The sequence below is a fragment of the Felis catus genome, chromosome B1, assembly GCF_018350175.1.
Source record: "Felis catus isolate Fca126 chromosome B1, F.catus_Fca126_mat1.0, whole genome shotgun sequence".
Classification (NCBI taxonomy): Eukaryota; Metazoa; Chordata; class Mammalia; order Carnivora; family Felidae; genus Felis; species Felis catus.
Window position 1 is genome coordinate 154,664,669 of NC_058371.1, and position 21,300 is coordinate 154,685,968.

The window sequence follows — 21,300 nt, forward strand, 5'->3', positions numbered from 1 at the left end:
CTGTTTGTCTCTCTTTTAATTCTTCTCGCATCCAAACATGAGACCACTAATTTTACCACACAGAGCACACCCTGCCCCAGGTGTACTTCTCAGAGCTAACCAACTTCCACTATCCGTGCAAAACTAAAATCTGATAGAGATTAGATTAAATAGCAGTGGAACTAATCAAGGGGATACCTCCTGAATCATCAGGCTATGTTTCAGGTAGAAGATGAATGAAGTAATTCTGGATTGACTGAGTAAACAAATCAAAATCACTTGTTACTTCATGATTTACATAGGCTTTTTGTAATTCAGAAATAAGTTATGTCAATGCTACCAAGCATGAAAGTGGCCTATGGGTAGGTGCTTCATAAAGGTGTTACCAAAATAGTTTCATTTAGTATGTGGATAGTTGTGATGGGCCTCAGTGTCCCTATCCTGATTGACTGTTCAGATGTCTTGCAGTTTACTCCTGGTCTTATAGGACTGGGGCACAGACTATCTCTTAATACTTCTGGGATCTTAAGTCACTTGCATTGACCAACATCTCTGTAATACACTTCCTGAAGGTGTAGGTTTCATCTCCTGTTACCTATCATTTAGATTATCTGGCCCCCAAACACTTGTCCTTTTAATAATACCACTAAGGAGGTACAGAAAGGCATAGTTATCACCATCTGATGCTGGAAAATTGAGAAAAATCTTGCTGAGCATTTTATTGAAAAGCAAAGGAGGGTGTAGTTTTCTCTGCTTTTCAAGTTGATGCACTTTGTTTCCATTCAAAGGATAAGAAGTATCATGTTTTTCATAAAATTACAAGAGATCAGTTTACAAGATTAACTATGAAGTTAATGTAGTTTACACTTCAGGGCTCTCATTAGACCACACTTCTCCCAAGGCCCTGGGAGGAGGCCTACTAGTTGTGTCTTCCTAAGTTTGTACTTTATGTCTTACAAAGGGCTCCCGAAATGTTACAGGCTTCAGGCACCACAAAATCTGTATCCACCCTGCCTAAAAGTCTCCCATTTGATGGACACAGGGCAAAACAAACATAGTCACATAGTACTAAGTATCATTAATTAGCATTTGTTGAATAAATAAATCCTCATAACTTTTAAAGAATATAATCTTTTTTTTGTTTAATATGCGAAATGATATGTTTGAAGGGGAAGCAAAAGAATGAAATTTATTATGATCAAAGTGAGAACCAAAGTTGTAGGTTTATGTCACTTTCTGAACACTTTCAAACTTATTTTAGGATTATTGCCTCATTTTATCCAATAGTTCTTTTTGAGTAGGAATGATATGCTTCATTTATGTGGTAACAGTGTATAGGGTTTCATGTTTTAGTATATTAAGCCATCAATAATAAAATCTTTGTAGGTCTTAGGAAGACTATTTAAACTGGCATTTCTTTATGTGATCTTAATCTTAGTTCTTGTTTATCTCTAAAACTAATCAAGTAACATCTATGACTACCTATATGTTTGCAAAGCATAGTGACTCATTTTATGGAAATCCTTTCATTTTGAGACAAAAGATAACGTGAAACCTTCATCTATCTACTCTGTCTGCAATGACTGTCAGTCTTTGATGTACTCATCAATCCTCCCCTGGCCATCCTATAATTTAAAAGTGGTCACTGGGACTAAGACAGAACTTCACTAAATATTGTTCAGTTTGCTCAGGGAGGATAAACTAAAATGAGTTTTAGAAAAAAGTGTTCGTGATTTTTATGCGTATAAATTCAATCTCTCTTTTCACATTCTCCCAAACCCAAAGTAAACAGGCAGGATTCAGCTTCCTCCTGACTCTTTTTCCAAATATTGTCTGACTCCATATCTGGGTTTTTTTCCCCTCAATTCCACAGTTGTTAAATGAAGTTGGATCGCAAGCTCAAAATGAAGAAAACCTAATTCTTGTTTTGCATGAAGCTGTAGTTCTGAGAAGTAAACACCCCATCCACATGGGGAATTAAATGCCTATAAAGCGTGTGCATGATGGGGGACTTTTCTCTTCAGTTGTATTTTATTGCTTCACCTATTGACTTGAACATATTAATTCTCATGCATTTAATTTCTTGCACAGATGAGAGCATTAGGGTGAAAAGAGCAAAATTAAAAACTACTCGCACACATAAAGTATAATGATGCCAATCTCTCTCGCTTTTTTCTCTCTCACCCCCCCATTTCTTTCAAAGCCCAATGAACTGGAAATAGAAAATGTTATTGATAGGAAACACAGCATATGCATGGACTATCCCTTTGTCTTTAAAGAATGCGAAACAGAAGCAAGAAATAACTTTCCTATTAGTCTCTACAGACCAAAGTGATGAATAGAGCCCAAATACTTCCCTTGTAAATAATATTACAGAGTTTCTGGCTCTCAGCTCAACTTTGTTTTTGACTATGAGCAGAACTGAATGTTCCTTGGTATTATAAAAATATTCTGAAATTTAAAAATTCTGATTGCTCATCAAATATATTACTGACCATTTTAATTTTCATAGATAACTATGTATTGCAAATGACCATACTTGTAAATCTCTGATCTCTCCAGCTCTTTTTCTTGCAATATGCCTCTCTCTTCTTTCTGCAAAATCACTTAGAAATTTTAGTTTAGAAAACTAAATTTGCTCAAAGCAGCAAAAAAGATATTGGTAGAGATGGGCATATAAGATGTGTCATCTAAGCTATGAAATTTAATAAATATATCAAACCTTAGTAGGGGAAAGGATTTGAGTCAGCTATCCTGGCAATTTACATCACATTACCCACAATGCCCAGTACTTGGAATAGTGCTTAAGAAGTCATGATTACATAGGAAAGAATAAAAGAAAACCCTAAAAAAATGTCCGATTAAGTCATTGAATCAAATTTGTGGTAATCACCTATTAACTTGTGCTGATAAATGCTTTTCCATGCTGTTTGTAAATAAATTTTAAAAAGAACATGAAAGAAAGGTAATTTTGTCATACAATAAGGGATTGCATTTTAATGCAAAAGCAGGTCTCTACAGGGCCATCAGACAGCTTCCTGGAGTGGAATAATTAAGTTTGAGATTGCCGGAGGAGACTGCAATGGTATTTTAGTTTATAGCCGCAAAGCCAAGGGGACCCATTAAAATGAAATAAGTGAAATTGTGCTAGTTCCTTGTAGGCCAAGTACCTGAGTGATGTCACCATCATCAAGGTAACATACTTAAATGATACCAGGCTACATTTAATAATAGCGGAATCTCAGACAGTCTTTCTGCCATACAGGGTAAAACAGTGCTCTAAGGAAAGGGACCTGACAGAAAATAAGCCATGAATGGGGGGAACAATTAATTAACGAGTCATTTGGGAGTTGAGAGAGCTGATAAACAGTCATGAGAAAGTCACTAAAATCTGATATTAAATGTGATTTAGCTGAATTCTCTTAGAAGGTAATTTCACATTGTGACTTCCAGACAGTCTGTCTCTAAAACCCAGTTTTCTCATCTCCAGTGGGAGATGTGGCGGACACAGCAGTGTTCTGACCCTGAATGACAAAATCTAAGCAACATAAGTGGGACTCAAACTCTTCTGGGGATCCCTACGTTTCAAAATGAACTGTTATACCATAGCCTGAAGTAGTATGGCGCACACACGAAATGTTGATCATGTATGATTCAAACTTTCTAATAATGGAAATGATAGAAACTAAAATGTTTCCATTGAGTGCTAAGTACTATTACACCCTATCTATGCATTGATGGCACTATAAAAAATATGTTGCATTAAAAAAATGAATCAGTTAACAATATAGGCACTGATTGCTTGGATTCTAGTTAAGCAGCCTAACTTGTATGATGAACAAGCAGGACTTGAGACATGAATAAACCAAGTTTCTTTTGCTCTCTCACCACTCTTTTAAACTTTCTTCAATACAGACCATCTTTGTGTAGACCTGGAGGGAGGCTCAGGCTGGTGCTGAGGCTTTTTTGCACATTCCTGAAGAATAGATCACAATAGGATCATTTTAATTGCAAATAAAATTTAAGTTCAGCAGTCAGAATACCCACTGTCAAATATTTGAAACACTCTGGTCTTGATATAGGTTTAAATCTCTTCCTTGCCCCCAACTAGAAGCTCAAGGCAGGTAGGCTGGGATGGTGCTTAGTTCTTCTGCTATCTGCCACTGGGTCCTATCTTTCCTTTGCTTGCAAGCTGTTATTTGGCTCCTTACTAGATTTGCTTCACGGGAAGGCCCTTAACAGATGATGAAAGCTGATTCTCATGACCTTGATTTTATGAGCTGTGGAATGGTTCTGTTCCACCTCTTACCTAAAATTCCCTTGTCCTGGGTTCATTTGTCTCTGCTGTAAGTGAACTCTTGTGACCCTCTCCTAGTCCCAGGGTATTACGAGGGTGCTTCCAGCCCTCATGTCTATTAGATCCCTAATAAACAAAACCCCTGCAAAACAAACAAACAAACAAGCAAACACAAATCCTCATGGTATGGCCCACATCTGGTTCCCTAGAAAATCACACACCTCTTTGCCTTGATAAGCCTGGAGAGGGAGGGCCAATCCCAATGCAGCCACCAAAGCTATTTAGTGAGAACTTCTCTTTTTCTCTTGATTTCCTGGTCAGGAAAGACCTCAGAACACATTCTGCTTTAGCTAGCTTCCTTTGTTGTGGTCAGGCACTGGTAATCAAAATTTCCTGATTATCTTAAAGGTCTTCAACTCCAAGCCTAGGAGCTCATCCTCTTCAAGCTAGGGATTGAATTTCTCTCCCTCAAAAAAGGATGGAAGAGAGGCTCCTGGGTGGCTTAGCCAGTTAAGTGTCTGACTTCAGCTTAGGCCATGATCTTCCAGTTCATAGGTTTGAACCCCATGTCGGGCTCTGTGCTGACAGCTCAGAGCCTGGAGCCTGATTTGGATTCTGTGTTTCCCTCTCTCTCTGCCCCTCCCCTGCTCATTCTCTCTCTCTCTCAAAAATAAATAAACATTAAAAAAAAAAAGAGGATGGAAAAGTCAACAGCTCTCTCCAAAGAAATCTCTTTACTAATCCCCTTCATAAAATCCTCTCTCGAGACCATGATCTTCTTGTATATTCTCTAAGTACACGAAGGTGTTCAAAAAGTACAAGAGTGCATTCTTAGTTTCTTTTAAAATCCCTATGGGTAGATATTTCTCATACTCACTTTGGTATCTGATATTATGAAAATAGAGTGTAGGCTGAAACTGAAGGAGGAAGAATCCAATACTATCACACAGCCCAGAGTCATATAAATGTCATGTTATCTTTGACTAGAGATAAGCTTATTAAGCTTACTAAATTAAATCATTAGAATGCACAAATGAAATGTACAGCTTTCAGGAATGTCACTTGGATGGTGTTGAATGGCTTGGAAATGAAGTGGGACTAGTCTGTATTTGAGCAGGGCCTGTCAAAGCCAATAGTGTTAGTGGATTTTAATCACTGAAGTAATGTATTGCCTCCATCAGTTAAAGGGCAAGATAATTCATTTATTCAGTGAAACATTGAAAATGAAGGGGAAATTAAATCTTTTCCTGTGGAATTATATAGAGGCAGAAAGCTGGGGCTTCAAGGGAACTAAAGGTGTTGGGAGTCATAGACCATCAGAATTTAGAATCTGATACCTAATGCAAAATATACCCCTCCAAAAAATAAAAATCACACACACACACACAGACACACACACACACAGGCTTAAAATTATTGCATACAATTTCAGTCATGAACTTTAGTTTAGCACCCCTCAGGGACATGACAGTTATTTGTTAAGTGAGGTTGCTGCTTAGAGGAGCAATTTGTGTGTTAGATAACACTGTGGTTACATCCTTTGCCTAACGAACTTCTGTTAGTGGATCCCTTCAATAATTAGAGTCCATAATAGAAATGTTTATGAAAAACAATATAAAGGTATTCCTCCTGGAGTTTGCTCCTGCTCACCTATAATGGCAACCTGGGCTTTATTTCAATCTCCAAATTTAGATATTATATCACAGATATATAAAATTCTATAAAACTCTATGGTGAGGACAAAAATAATACGAAAATACAAAATAAAGAGAATGAAGATACAGAAATGCCTGTTCTAAAAATCACTTTATTTTTGTTGCCCAACTCACTAAATGTACCCAAGTGAAAAACACAAATCTTTAAAATAAAATATAAATTAAGTTTCTATAATTGCTGAATGGGGAGAAATCTTAGGTATAACCCCATCCTATACTTTCTCTTCCTCACAACATCTATACTGCCTCCTGAATATATTAGATGCCCACCTTACATGTGCAAATTAAGCAAACATTTAGTTTAAATTATTACTAAAAATTGCTGTCTTATTTTTCAGTTTTATTAAGGGGATTTTTAGAAATGAGGAATAGGAAGAACCATCTATAGACAAAAGGGATAAATAACTAAAAGGGAAAAGATCAAATAATTGGCTTCCTGCAATTTTATGCCTTCTGTATCTCTTTGGGAAATTTTTCTGACAAGTGACATTGATCTTCATAATGAGAATTTTCCCCATAATATATGCACAAGTGTCTGTTTGTATGTGTGTGTGTGTGTGCGTGCATGTGTGTGTGTGTGTATATATATATATATATATATATATATATATATATATATATATATCAGATAATATTTGACCTCATTCTATGATACATCTATGAATTCTCATTACTATTTTCACCTTTTCAGCATGTGCTCACTAATTAGAAAGTCAATTAGAGAAGTAAAGCATTTGAAAATTAAATGACGTATTCTCTTTATAATGCTGAAAATGCTTTGCCATGTAACACTGAGCTTAACCAATTTATTAGTTTGCATTTTAAAATTTCCTCAGTCTCATAAATATTTCAATTATAACAAAAAATATTTTGTATATATCTAAAAATAGCCAGACAATATTTAGGAAGCTGTATTTCTTTCATTTTAAATCTAGAGTTGAAAACTTTATCTAGTCAGGAGACCATCAAATGAATAGGCTCTCTGGCCATTGGTCTCAGGTTGAAGTTTCCACTATGCTATAAATCAAACCAGATTATTTTAAGCTCCTGTTCCTCAGAAAAGAATACCACAGTCTGAGGACAATGGTATGGTAAAGGACATACCAGATTTATACACCGGGGAATAGGTGAAGATCTATACATGTACATACATAAGGACTTCAGGGTTTCATAGATCTCTAGAAGTGGGCATAGATCAGTGCTATCAAACCAACTTTGTCTTTTTTTAACAAATATTTGCAAATACACACTTTAATACCCATAAATGCAGATCATAGATACGAAGAACTACCTACACACAGATTTTTAAATTTTTTTTAAAGTTTATTTGTTTATTTTGAGAGAGAGCAAGAGAGAGAGATAGTGCACAAGAGTTTGACTGGGGGAAGGGCAGAGACAGGGGGGAGAAAGAGAATCCCAAGCAGGCACCACGCTGTCAGCCTGGGCCCATGTGGGGCTGGAACTCATGAACCATGAGATAATGACCTAAAATGAAATTAAGATCAGATGCTTAACCGACCAAGCAACCCAGGAACGCCTACACATAGCCTTTTAAATATATATAATGCCCTGTCTGCAATTTAATTATAAGTAATAAGAAAGCAACTTAGGAAAAACAATCTGACATTCAGTATGTATACTTTTAGGCACAACTACACAAGAAGATTCATGAAATAGGTGCTGATCTCTATGTGTATAATCACGTAAATATGAAACTATAAATGTTGTCTAATTCAGGTGTGAAGCATTGAGGACTAAAATTCTATGAACAACTTACTATTGCTAAAATGATTTTTCTGGAACAGCAGCTGATACTGGATAATTCTGGGTATTATTCTAAATAAAATAAAATGCAATAATCCCTCAATATACACAGTAATTTGTTTTGCTGAAAAAAAATCTCTGGAATTATGCAAAAAACTATTTCTATCTCTCTCTATAAAAACATGCTTGAATTTCTATTCAAATAAATCTGAACAATCTTTTTTTTTTTCCTGTGTGAATGCCCTATGTGTCATTTGAAAATCATATGGAACAAAGAACAACTGAATATATAACATTTCTGGTCACTTCTCACTAAAACAGCAAGTTGCACCTACTTCTAATCATTATGAAAAAGAAAGGCCTCAAATAGTATCTAAATGATACAGAGAATGGATGCATGGCCAATTAAATACTGAATGAACATTAAAGGCTATCTAGCAGAGGTTAGTGAGTGGTTTCAAGAAGATCTGCTGAAATTGGTTTGACAAATGATGTCAATGCCTCAGGTAGGTATTGAAATTCTTAGTTTGGTCACAGATTCCCCATTTATAATGATTATTCTATGCTCACTTTCCCTTCTAGCTCCTAAAATCATGTAAGTAAAAAATACCTGATTTTAGTCCAACTTCTCATTTTATAAAAAACTAAGTTCAAAAGTGAGTTGGACATTGAATAACAGGGAAATCAAATCTTCTAATTTCTTTTTCACTGGCAGGATCTAAACCCACAAACTTGACAATAACAAGTGGAGGGATTTCATGTAAAGCATATGTAACTGGTCATTGAATGAAACGTTTTCCAGTGTCCAAGAATCAATGTTCAATGTCTGAAGTTGAAGACAAAGAGGCACTGACTATTCAACATTTTAAAGAGATCTGGTCAACAGCTAAGAGCAATCACAGCCCTCACTCTCACTCCTGAGCTAATTATGGTTTTGGAGAACCAGCCTTAACTTTGCACCCAGCTACTATTCCATCATTTTTCCTAATCTAAGAAAGAGGGTGGGTCAATGTGGAGTAAAATATACAGATATTATGTTGTGTTTCTTGCAAAAACTGTAAGTTCTTCGAAGAAAGAAGAGCTTCCTCTGTTCCCACAGGGAAAGGGGTGCTGCTCCTCAAAAACTCTGAAACCATGTGATACTCTTAGAAATAGATTTCCTGCAAGAAAGGGAGCCTGGCATAACAGTACTTAAGTTAAATATCTGTTAGGCCGTAGACCCTTCATAGCAGGACAAGAAAATTAAAGAGGGGTGTGTGTGTGGAAGCAGAAGGAGTAGAGTGGCTTCTCTTCAGTATTTGGCATGTTAAGAATATGTGGATTCCTCAGAGTTCAGGGAAATATAACTGAATGTCTGTGCTATCTTACCAGTATACCATGTATGAGGACTGACCCCAGAGCAAGAGGAAGATAGCGGCACAAAGTTTTAGAGAGACTGCTTGCCACAGGAGCTAAGAGAGGAAGGAAAGCTGAGCTTAAGACTCACCTTCCAGATCAGAAAACTTAGAGTGGGGATATTCCCTACCATTCTCTTAATAACTTGCATATGAAATCCAACATAGCAAATATTGGATGTCTGCCACAGAGGTGTCAAGAATACGTCTGTATTTGTTTCCTAAGGCTATCATAACAAATTGCCACAAATGAAGCAGCTTAACCCAACAGAAATATATTAGCACACAGTTCTGGAGTCCAGAAGTCCAAACGCAAGGTGTCTGTAGTGTTGGTTTCTTCTCAAATATCTAAAGGTGTTGTTCATGGTGGCTGCCAGCCATTCTTGATGCTCCTTGGCTTGCAGATAGAAAACTCCAGCTTCTGGTTCTACATTCACATAGCCTTCCTCTCTGTATGTTTCTGTGTTTTCTCCTTTTCTCTCTGTCATCAGGACACTCATCATTGGATTTAGAGACCACTATACATGCAGGAGAACCTCATGTTGAGATCCTTAAATTAATTACATCTGCAAAGACCCTATTTCCATATATGGCCACATTCACAGGTACCAGGGGTTAGGACATATCTTTTTGAGGCCACTGTTGTGTATCCTGAGAAGCTGTATGTGCCACAGAAGGGGATTTCATCACTTCCCACCTAAATAATAAGATAAGTCTTGTCTCCTAAGTTTTGCCCCCAGTTCTTGACAGAGAATATTTTGGACCTGGAAGAGAGTGGTGGAGGATGTATCCCAGAGCCACACTACACTTCTCAGTGCTGGCATCATGTCCTACAGCCAGGAATCTAGTCTGTTCTGAGGAGAGGAGAGGAGAGAGAGTGTAGGAAATTTATCTCAAGACTGCAAAATATAACTTAAGTCTTAGTTCATCCTTTGGATAAGTGAAAAGGGCTGAAATTAATAATAATTTCAATATTTTTAATGGATAAAAATCTCACACCATCTAATCAGAAAAAAAAAATCCATTGGAATCTATATCAAATTAAATTAAACTCAATTACATTAAATCTTAATTACTTATGTATTACTGTGAGTAGTACCAAGAAGGGAAAAGACACAGGTCCTGTCTTGATGGAAATTAAAAGCTAACTGGAGAGATTAGACCTGGAAAAAAAAACCTGAAGAATTTAGATACCAGTGTGGAAAAATTTATAAAAAGTATTTGCAAAACAGTAACATAAGATTTCAGAGAAGAGAAGGTTAAAGAGGGTCAAAAAGGATGTCCTTTTTGAAGAAGTATAATTTGAAGAAGAAAAGACTTATCATAGGAAAGTGTTGCCAGGTGAGGGAATCATTTCTGTAGATGCAGATTCATTTTTTCCAGACATGGTAATCAAAAACCATAAGTTTTAGAAATGCAAATTATTAAGATAAACACCTTGACATTATTTTAGCTTCATTTTAGAGTCTGATATGTTTACCATTATATTAAAATGTACTCACTAGGGAGTGAGTACATCTATTTAGGGAAAAATGATTATTGACCAATTCTTCCAGAATTTTTTGTTATTGAAATAGTCTATTGAAAAGCTTTTATAAATATGAGAGAATTTCTATTAACAAATCTTCTGAGCTATTTCAAAGACACTGATCTCTAAGTATTGATGAAGCCTTATAAAAAATATGAAAACCAATTTTTTCAACTAAGATGATGTGTAAGAGCTATGTTTATGGGTATCAATGCATTTTTCCTATGCTAAGAATTTTTTTCATACAATTTGTGGCAAGTTTCATATGCATTCTTATTCTCCATGTGATACTCATAACACTGCCACTTTTATAGCTTCCCCCCCTATTTATCTAATGTTCCTAAGAACTAACTTCCTTGATTTTTCAACAGTCTCTGTCATTTATATGCCAGTTGATACTTAAAAGATCATTATCACAAGCTTGATAGAAAACTAGGCCAAAAATAGAATTATATCTTATTTCTGGTTAATTGACTAAGAATTCGTGTTTATTTAACCCAATATATCTTGCAAATTATTATTGCTAAGTATTTACCAGGGGTTGATACAAGTTTTATAGAGCCTAAAATTCATATGACTTGGGGACTCTATTTGAGAAAAATAAACTTACATTCTTCAAAAAGCTGATTGTAGCATAAAATCAAAATTTAAGGGGAAAAATATTTGTATTAGTTAAGTACCTAACACTTTCATACACCTTTCCTGTATATTCTGAAAAATATATAAAATTAACAAAATTAGGGCATACCGTGTAATTTAAATTTTCTTCTAGATTATACTGACCTACATAATTATGTAATCAAATTATGTTTATATTCTGTGAATGATAGCAGAATTTATTGATCCAAAATACCCTTTCTTGGCATAAGTATTATTTTGAGATGATTATTTTGAGAAACAGCAGACATAGGAGAAGCTCTGGAAACAAGTAGAAGTTACCCTTTTGAAAAGGAAATTTATATTAATAAAGGAAATCTCCACTTATAAAGGTGTCTTCAGCTAAGTACCAAGAAGAGAAGGATGATTTTATTTATTTATTTGATTGTTTTTATTTTGAGAAGGATGACTTTAAATCACAGGAAAATCTTATCATTGGAGAAGGCCTCACTTAAATCTGTATAACAAACTTTACCCTCCTTTGCTTTACTTTTCCTGGTAACCTCTATAACTAGCCTCCCCTCCACCCTCCACACACACACACACACACACACACACACCCCTTTCTTTTTGTGTGTGTGTCTTTAGCTAAAGATGGTATTTAAGCCTGAGTTCTAAGCCATGTCAGAGTTATTCATTTTCCCCTGGATATCTCCCATGTATACATGAGGCATACATGTTAATAAATTTGTTTGTTTTTCTCTTGTTAATCTTTTATTACAGCAATCCCAGCTAAGAACTCAGAAGGGTAAAGGGAAAATTGTTTTTTCCTGCTCTACATCTGTATTCTTTGTTTTTCTACATTTACATATCCAATTGTAATTGAGTTAAAGAGCAATTAGCAAAAGGTCAACCCAGCTACCTCTCCTTTCTCCCATTTTCACTTTCCATGTTCTAATATTTAAGAGTGTGTGACAGTATAAAGAGAGGCTGAAGAAAGTAGATATGAATTAGTGTCCTCATTCCAGTCATTTCTCTATTCTTCCAATGAATGAATGAATGAATAAATGAATGGATCCTATGCAACATTTAACACAACATTCTGGGCACAGTGTCTGAAACATAGTAAGGACTCCATCCTTTTCATGGGCTTCAGCTATTCTTAAGAGCCCTTTAAAGGGTCAAAGACCATAGAAATAGTATACTTTTAAGATTACTTCTTGTTCTTACATCCATGTCTTAGTGAACAAGTGAATTTACTATTATTAAAGAGCCACAAATGAAAAAAAATGATCTTAGACTCTCCTTCAACCATGGGCAGTCTCGTACAATGCTCTTATGCATGTTTGAGATGCAATGAGGCTGAAATACACACTAAGTCAGGTGTTCGCAATGATCAGAGATCTTGTGATATGCTTCCTTTTGAGACATGTTCTATCACCACATCACATACATTGCCATATCCAATTATGATTTTCATCCTCTTAGGTTTTTTTGCAATCCACAAAAATACCCACAAAGTCTTTCTTTATTTGATCCATTCCTGTTTTAGTGCAACACTAAGACAATGCAGAGAAAGCATAATGAAAATAAAATTGGATTTATAAATATAAAATCCTAGGTCCAGGGTATTCTCCAGGTTTGACTGTTTTTCTCCTCTGCAATGACAAAAAACAGTGTTATAATCAACATGCACAAATATTGGACAAGCCAAACTTGCCTAATCCGACTGTGAATTTTAGTCAGATTTAATGGGGATTCATGGCCATGACACAGCTTTCTTATATATCAGGGACTTAAAATACTGTCAACTGCACTTTTACTGAGCCTTTAAGTCATGTGTTGAGCATGCGAAGGTGAAGGATTCTATCAATTTTATTCCGCTCTTCCCTTGCCCTCTACATCGCACATCTCTGAATAGATTTTTCAAATAATTTCACTGAAATCAGGATTCTTAGAGTCCCCTCTGGCAGATCTATAAATCATATGCTGTAATAATGACTTCTATTTTCTGGGCCTTCTCTATTTTTCTATTTAGTTTGCACATAAGATTTTGTTGTCAGCCTCTCAACTTCCATGAAATATAAAGTTATATCCTTTAGCATGGTGTTCTGATTTTTTCTGGATCAGCTAATTTCGCTCTTTACTTTTGTCATGAGAGTAATAGTAATTTATCTTATACTCTGTCCACAGCTGCTTCTGAACTTCCAAAATTTCTATTGCCATTACAGAATGCATGTCTCTAACAGCAATGATCAAGAAACTTTTCTGAGCCTGTTAGCTAACAAAGAAATTGCTGGGCCAAAGAATTTACCTTATGATAAGTGGTCAAGTGCTCTAGAGTTGTTATCCATATAAAATAAAGAACCCTTGAGATGAGATGACCTTATAGAAGCATCAAAACCTGGCAAAGGAATAAGTAAATTTAATTGCCAAAGATATATACTTAGGAAGATAAAGGGGGCAGAGAAGACTAAACTATACAGATAACACCACAAACTTCATTTAGTTATTACTGACACATACTCTAGCAGTTTTGATGCAAGCTGGCTGGATCTGAGGACCCAGAAGGGTCCAGTAGGGCTAGTCAAGAGGGTCCTTGGCTTCGCACAGGATGGAAATCAAACTCAAGCTGAGAGGCAGTAAGAGCAGAGTTTATTAAAGATATATAGAGTATAGAAATGAACAGAGTGTCCAGGAGACTCAGAAAGGAAAGAAGAGTGAGTTTAATCTTTGCTTGGGGTCTAGGGTTTTTATTGAGGATGGTGGTCCTGTGTACATGCTTTCTCAGTAATCCAGGAACAAAGATGAGTATTTAGGTGTCCTCCATAAGTCACTTATGGACAAAGCCAAGGGTCTTGATGAGTCAGTGGTCTTGGAACCATTCATGATGACCCTGCCCAGTCACTCCTTAGATGTTATCTATTGTGCCGGAAGATTCCAAAGAAATCATTAACTCCTTGACTTCTACAAGCACGACATACATTCTGTGTTCTATAAGTTGTGTGTAAGACAGGGGTGTAGGTCCTAGCAAGAATAAAAGCAAGAAAAGAAGCAAAAAAAATCAGTTTTTCATGGGGTCCCCTTAGTTCCCTGTCTCAGTTTTATCTCTGTTTTTTTCTTTCTTTTTTAAAGTTTATTGATTTATTTTTGAGAGACGGAGAGAGAGAGAAAGAGAGAGAGAGAGAGAAAGAACAAGCAGGGGAGGGCCAGAGAAAAAGGAAGATAGAATTCCAAGCAGGCTCCACACTGACAGCACTGAGACCAATGAGGAACTTGAACTCACAAACTGTGAGATCATGACCTGATCCAAAACCAAGAGTCAGATGCTTAACCAACTGAGCCACTTAGGCACCCCTATCTCTCCTTTATTTCTACAATGATGCTTCTGAAATGAGATGCAGCAAGCAAAGTGAATCTGCAAGGGACAATGGAAATGGAAGGAAAAGTGATAGTTGTGAATTGTCCAAAAATAAGTTGAGTGTCTTTTTAAAAAAAAATCTAAGTTGGTAGCTGGTACATAGCTTCAGTCCTGAGATGATGGCAGATACCTGTTGTTGTGATTTTTTTTTAATGAGAAAGAAGTTAAAAGCAAATTCAAGCTAATCCACAGAAAGGAAATGGCACCTTGTAGAATGACTTATTTGAAAATATTTAAATACTCAATGAATTAGAAATCTGAAGGAATATTACTTGGCAGACTTTCCCGGGGGAAAAAAAGTGAGTATAAGGATTGTAATGTAGCCAAACAATAAATGAAATAGAGACAAATTCATTTCTAAATATAGCACTTCAGTTTACAAACTCAAAACAATCATTTCTGAATTAAAAAAAAATAAAAGCACAAGATGAAATTAAAAAGATAAGCCATCTTAGTAGTAAAATTTATGGATTGCTTTACGAATAGGACTTGGCTTCTTTTTAAATGTTTAATCAAAAAAAATTGCATTCAGATGAGTTCAAAACAACATCCTATCACCCCACTATTATTTAACCATTGAATTATTATTAGAACTATAGCCTGTGGCTAAAGAACATATCCTTTTAAATTTTTCTTATGCAACAAAGTTGTGAAAAACTAATTAATTCTTCACCATTCCTACTCCAACCATATTCGTTGTCAATCTAGAGGATTCATGTGGTGACATTTTATGTTCCAATTTCAATCTTAGTCACAAAAGCAAGTCTTCTAATTCTGTCACCATTTCATGATAGACAGATGATTTTGCACTCATTCGACCTTTTCCATGCTCTGTTTGATTAGCAGCCCATTCCAGGTCTCTTACAATAAAAGGTAGAATGGATTAGCCGGTCAGAATTCAGAGTATTTAAGTAGTTAAAGCATAACAACAGACCACTGCTGGCATGTAATGCGGACATTAAAATTCTAATGACTCATTCCCCTGTCACAGATGAGGAAAGGAATAGAAATAGACATAACATGGATCTGTTCTTCTGAAACTAATTATAACAGGAATTTGAGATGGTAAAGACTTCATCCATTCATGTAAATCAGTGTTTCCTTTAGTTTGGTTTGAAGCTCTTGGAGTTTACCAAAATTCAGATTTTCCGGGTATGGAATCAGGTTATTCTAGGATTGAGTATTAAAAGAGATTTTTTCAGGTGAAAGAACAGAAAGATGTGAAAGGAAGAAGAAAGAAAAGTTATAAACAAAGGTAGACTCTCTTTACTGACAGGCATAATTTAACAGAAAATTAAATATATAAAAAAAAAAAAGAAATCAGACTCTAAGAAAAAGTTGTAAACATTCTGTCAGTAAGCCCTGTTGATCAACTATAGACCCAAACAGTTAAAACCAGAAATAGATAAGACCACTTACCGCATGCTCTAAAACCCATTGTGCTTATTTCTTATCACTTTCTTGAGGCATTGACAGACATTTTGCCATGATGGGAATATTCCAATGTCCAGACCAGAAAAGCCCTGATAGCAACAGAATGCATAGATCACACCCCACACAACTCCTTCACTACCCACCAATGCGCACTGAACACACACTGAGCCCCGCCCATGATCACAGGCTTCCTTCCTGCTATCTTGCATGTGTACCCCTAAACCTCTCTCTCTATAAAACTCTGGGTGTCCCTCTTGGTGGAGGAGGGGTCAGTTGTTAAGGCTTGAGACCATAACCTCCCCCAGGTGCTGGCACCTGACATAAATTTCTCCCTTTCTCTTTTTCAAACTCTCATCTCCTGATTTATTGGCTTCTCTTGCAATAAGTTTATCTGGGTTTTGTTCAGCAACAGTATTGGCAAACCTAGCCAGAAGCTATGCTTTTGATTTGTCCAGCTCCCCCTCCCCCCCCGCCCCAGGATTCCCTGGGATGAAGCAGGTGGCTATGGCAGCAAGCCAGGGCTTACCCATTCGTTTTCTGATTTAGTGACTATGATAGGTCAGTAACAATTCTATGACAAGTAATGAATATCTACACAAGATATTTCCTTTTTTTTTACCTATCATAGTGTAATCCTAGATATTATAAATTACTTTTATCTTACACTATAGGAAATAATAGTTAAAACAATCCAATAAATATATTTGTTGAATTTGTGGAGGTGCTTTGCAATGCACTAGTGATATCACAGAGACTAAACAGAACGTGTTTCCTGTCCTGGCCTTTACTGAGTCTCTAAGTGAGTTAGTAAGAGAGACATTAATCAAATGATCACACAAAGAAATATAATGCTGCCATTTTAATAAGTAATACGAAAGGTACCAGAGTATGCCTCTCCAAAATACGCCCCTTTTGCTTATGGATTATTTTGGTCTTTTGTTTTCTTTTGTTTCTGTTTTGTTTTGTTTTGCCATTGAGGACCAGGAGATGCAGGAAAGCTCTAAAAACAGCGTACAAGTTTTTAATTTTCCTTTATGAAGGAAAATTACATTTGTAAAGGAAACTCCTATTTGTAAAAGGCCTCCCTCTCCCATGCCAAGAAGAAGACTCTTAACAACGTTTATCAACAGAGAAGGCTAGACTGCTTAAATCTGCATAGCAAACCTTACTGAATGAACCTTGTTTACTATACTTTTCCTGGTCGTCTTGTCCCTCTTCCCCAGAAGCGTAAAACCTCTCTTCTTTCGTCTTAGCCTAAGATGGCATATAAGCCTAAATTCTGTTTTTTAATTGAAATATAATGGACATGTGTTCGTTATGTTAGTTTTGGGTGTGCAGCATAATAATTTGATATTTGTATACACTGCAAAATGGTCACAGGAAGTTTAGTTAACATGCATCACCACACGTAGTTACAGGTTTTCTTTTCTTATGATGGGGACTTTTAAGATTTACTTTCTTAGCAACTTTCAAACATGCAATACAATATCATTAACTATAGTCATCAGGCTGTACATTACATCTCTAGGACTTATTCATTTTATAACAGGGGTTTATACCTTTTCATGACCTTCACCCATTTCTCCTACCCTTACCCCTAAGCCTAAATTCTAAACACCCTTTTGGGTTATTCATTGCTGGGTGATCCCATGTACACGTTCATGATGCACATGTTAATAAACTTCTGTTAGTTTTTCTCTGGTTTGGGCCAGTCTAATTAACAGCCCCAGCTAGAGAATTCACACATATGTGTGGAATATGATTAGATTTCTACTTAAAGCACCACATTAGTATATCGTGGAAAATGGGTTGATGGATGATAAGGCAACAGGAGATGTATGGGGCCCAGTTAGGAAGCTGTTGAGACTGAGGTGATTATAACCAGGATGGAGCAGAAGATGGTAAGGAAGAAAAGAAGTTTGAGGATACAGGTGATGAAGCACTGGAGGGTTCACAATTACTGTCTAAAACTGAGAGGCAGTTGGATAGTTTAAGAAAAGACTAGAAGCTGTGAAATTTAATATATACATGATGCTGGTAAAAGATAAACAAGACAATCATAAAACTGAGAATTATTTAATCATTCATATTATCTTTTTTACTCATCATCACTTCAGGGAAGTGGAAGTTATTATTCTTTTATTCTTTATCTTCAATTTGCATATGGGGAAGCTAAACTTTAGAGAATTGAGGTGTCTCCCCAGTGATCACTCAGGTAAAGGGTGACACAAATAGGTTCTGACTCCAAGGTTGAAGCCTGTCTAAGGATTTCATCATCTCCTGTTTGAAATATGTTGGCTGGTTGTTGACATAAGCCATTAGAGGATATCTGTGATCCAATAGGTAGCATATTGTCCATTTGGGGGGAATGGTTTAGAATAACATTTTCCAATGTGCCTAGTATTTTATTACTCATTACATAAAAACAAAAAGAGCTCTATTAAAAAAGTTGCGCAATCTTTATTGAACAGTGTTGTTTTAGATTGAATTAGTACTCTGAACCTTTTCACTTCACTGCCTCCACATACTTACCATGGCCTCAATGTGGGTATGTTTTACCACCCCTTGACTTTGGACTTGATGAAATAATTTTCTTTGACCAAGGACATATAAGCAGAAGTAACAGTGCCAGGGCTGAGCATTGACCTTAGGGGGTCACACGTGTTTGTGCTGATTATTTTGCACCTTTGCCAGTGCTGTGAGAGGCAGGGACATCTCTGACTACCTCTCTGACACAAGAAGAATGAGAGACACTGAAGCAGGGCTATCCATTCTGTCTTCAGTCTCACTACTGTGTGCAGCCTGCTACCTAGTAATGTCCAACCGAGATTAGCCAAGTCCCAGAAGACAAACAGATGACCAGAATAAATGAGTGTTATTTTAATCTATTGAATTTTGAAATGGTTTGGTACAGAGCATTTTGTGATTTCTCAGAATCTTTAAAACACTGGGAGTCTGACGACCCCTCTTTTGGAGGAGTGTTCCTCTAAACCGGTATTAAGAAATACTATGTTAGAATGAGAGCTAGCAATCAGAAATAATATTTTTCAAAAAAAAATACTTTTCACTAAGTCTATCTTAGTTCAGTATGCTTTAGTTTTTCTGAGCAGCAAATGAGCATAGTAATATATGCCATGTTATCAGCTTGAAAAATTGCAAGATAGTCACCAATCACCAAAACTGCAGATAGTAGGTGAAATATTACTCTTGCATTCAAAGAGAGCTACAAAAATATGCCCACAGAAGTTACTAATATGTGATTAAATTGGTCCTTGACTGTTAGCTACCATCACCCACTTCCCAGTCTCTGTTAAAAATGACTGGAAGGTTCATTGAGGAAACTACTTAAAGGAAATCTGTTAAGAATAAAGAATGCTGTGATGGCTTCTCTCTTTCCTTCCTCTGTGGGGAGAGGAGGGTGTGTATCTCCACTGTCCCACCACCATCATGTGAAGAGAGATGCCTGAGACAATCATTCATAGGGATGACAGTGACGTCTACAAGAAAGAAGACTGCATCTCTTTCACTAACTGGATCTTGGGCTTGCTGAGCTACCAATCTCCTAGTGATATAGAGCATCAGAGAATTCTTAGGAAAAAGTGGCATGAGTCCCCAGGATTTGGGGCAATACGTGAGGAGAAAAATATGGTACACATTTCCCTCAGGAAATTCAGAAGGTAGGATGCCAGCCAAGAAAGCACTTAATGACAAAGTAAAAAAGGAGTGGACCGTATAGGAATCAGGCAGTGGTGCACCTTTGTTTTTCTGCACAGCAAATGAGCACAGTAGGATACATTATGGTTTAGGATGTGGAACATTTCCTATCGATTCAAACAACTTGGCTAAATTTATAATTTTGTTCAGCCAGGAAGCATGAGTTTCCTTGGGCCACTTGATCTGGAGCTGTGGAGGAGTGGCCAGAACCACTGGGGTTTCACCCAAGAAAAGGGTGAAAGGAGGGCCAGCCAAAAGTGTTATGTGCAGTGTATAAGCTTACATAAATTCATAGACACCCAGCACGACACACCGTATTGATAGATTACAGTGGTATTCAACCAATAAAATATATGTCCTATTTCTCTGTTGCATTCAAATCCTACCTTGGTAGTATCAGAAGGACTGGGAAGGAGGTGGAGCAGGAGAGAAAAACAAAATTAGGCCTAATCCCTACTGCAGGCACCAGCCTACAGATCTGGTATGAGGAGAGGGAGAGAAAAAGCTTTAAAATATATTTAAAAGCAAAAGAGATCATTTTTAAAATAGACAGTGACTATATACAGCTACAGAATCTGCCAGAGAGATTTCTATCAGGTAGGGAAAGGAGACCTATATTAGAAGACAGTAATAGGTAAAGAATAAAGAATAAGGCTTTTCTTTTATTTCACCTTACTTATTTAAACCCATTAAAAAAAACTAGCCATACATGTGTACATGAGCGTATGTGTGTATATATGTCTGTATGTATAGCACCTGTGTGGTAAAGACTTGGCCTTCCTTAGAGAGAGGTCTGGCCTTTGCCCTCAGCTTCCAGAATGTAATCTATGTCTTTGTTGAGAATTGGGGGCTGGCCACACTGGATCTTACTGTGGGACTGGGCATCCTAGAAAAACCAACCACATGATTTAGGGTAGGCGCTCTGAGTCACATGGTATCAGTTGACCTGGTATTAGGGGTTGACTGTTTGTTTCCCCAAACTTCACATGGTGAAGCCCTAATGCCTAGTATTTGGAGATGGGGCTTTTGGGGGATAATTAGGGTTAGAGAAGTTAATGTGAGTACAGCCCTGGTCTGATGAGATTAGTGACTTTACAAGAAGAGACACTAAAGAGCTCTATCTCTGTGAACACACAGCAACAGGGTAGCTACCAACAAGCCAAGAGAAGAGGCTTCAGAATAAAACCCACCTTACCAACACCCTGAGCCTGGATTTTTCAGCTTTCAGAACTATAAAAACATGTCTGTTGTTAAAGCCACATAGTCTATGATATTTTGCTACAGAAGTCCAAGCAGAGTAGTACACCCGGTGACTGAGTTAAATTGCACAGGCAACAAACAAGTGAAGCCTCAATAAAAACTGTGGACACTGAAACTCAGGTGAACTGCCTTACTTGCCAATGCTTGGAGTATGCTGTCACATACCAATGACAGGAGAGTGACTCGTCCAAAAGGCA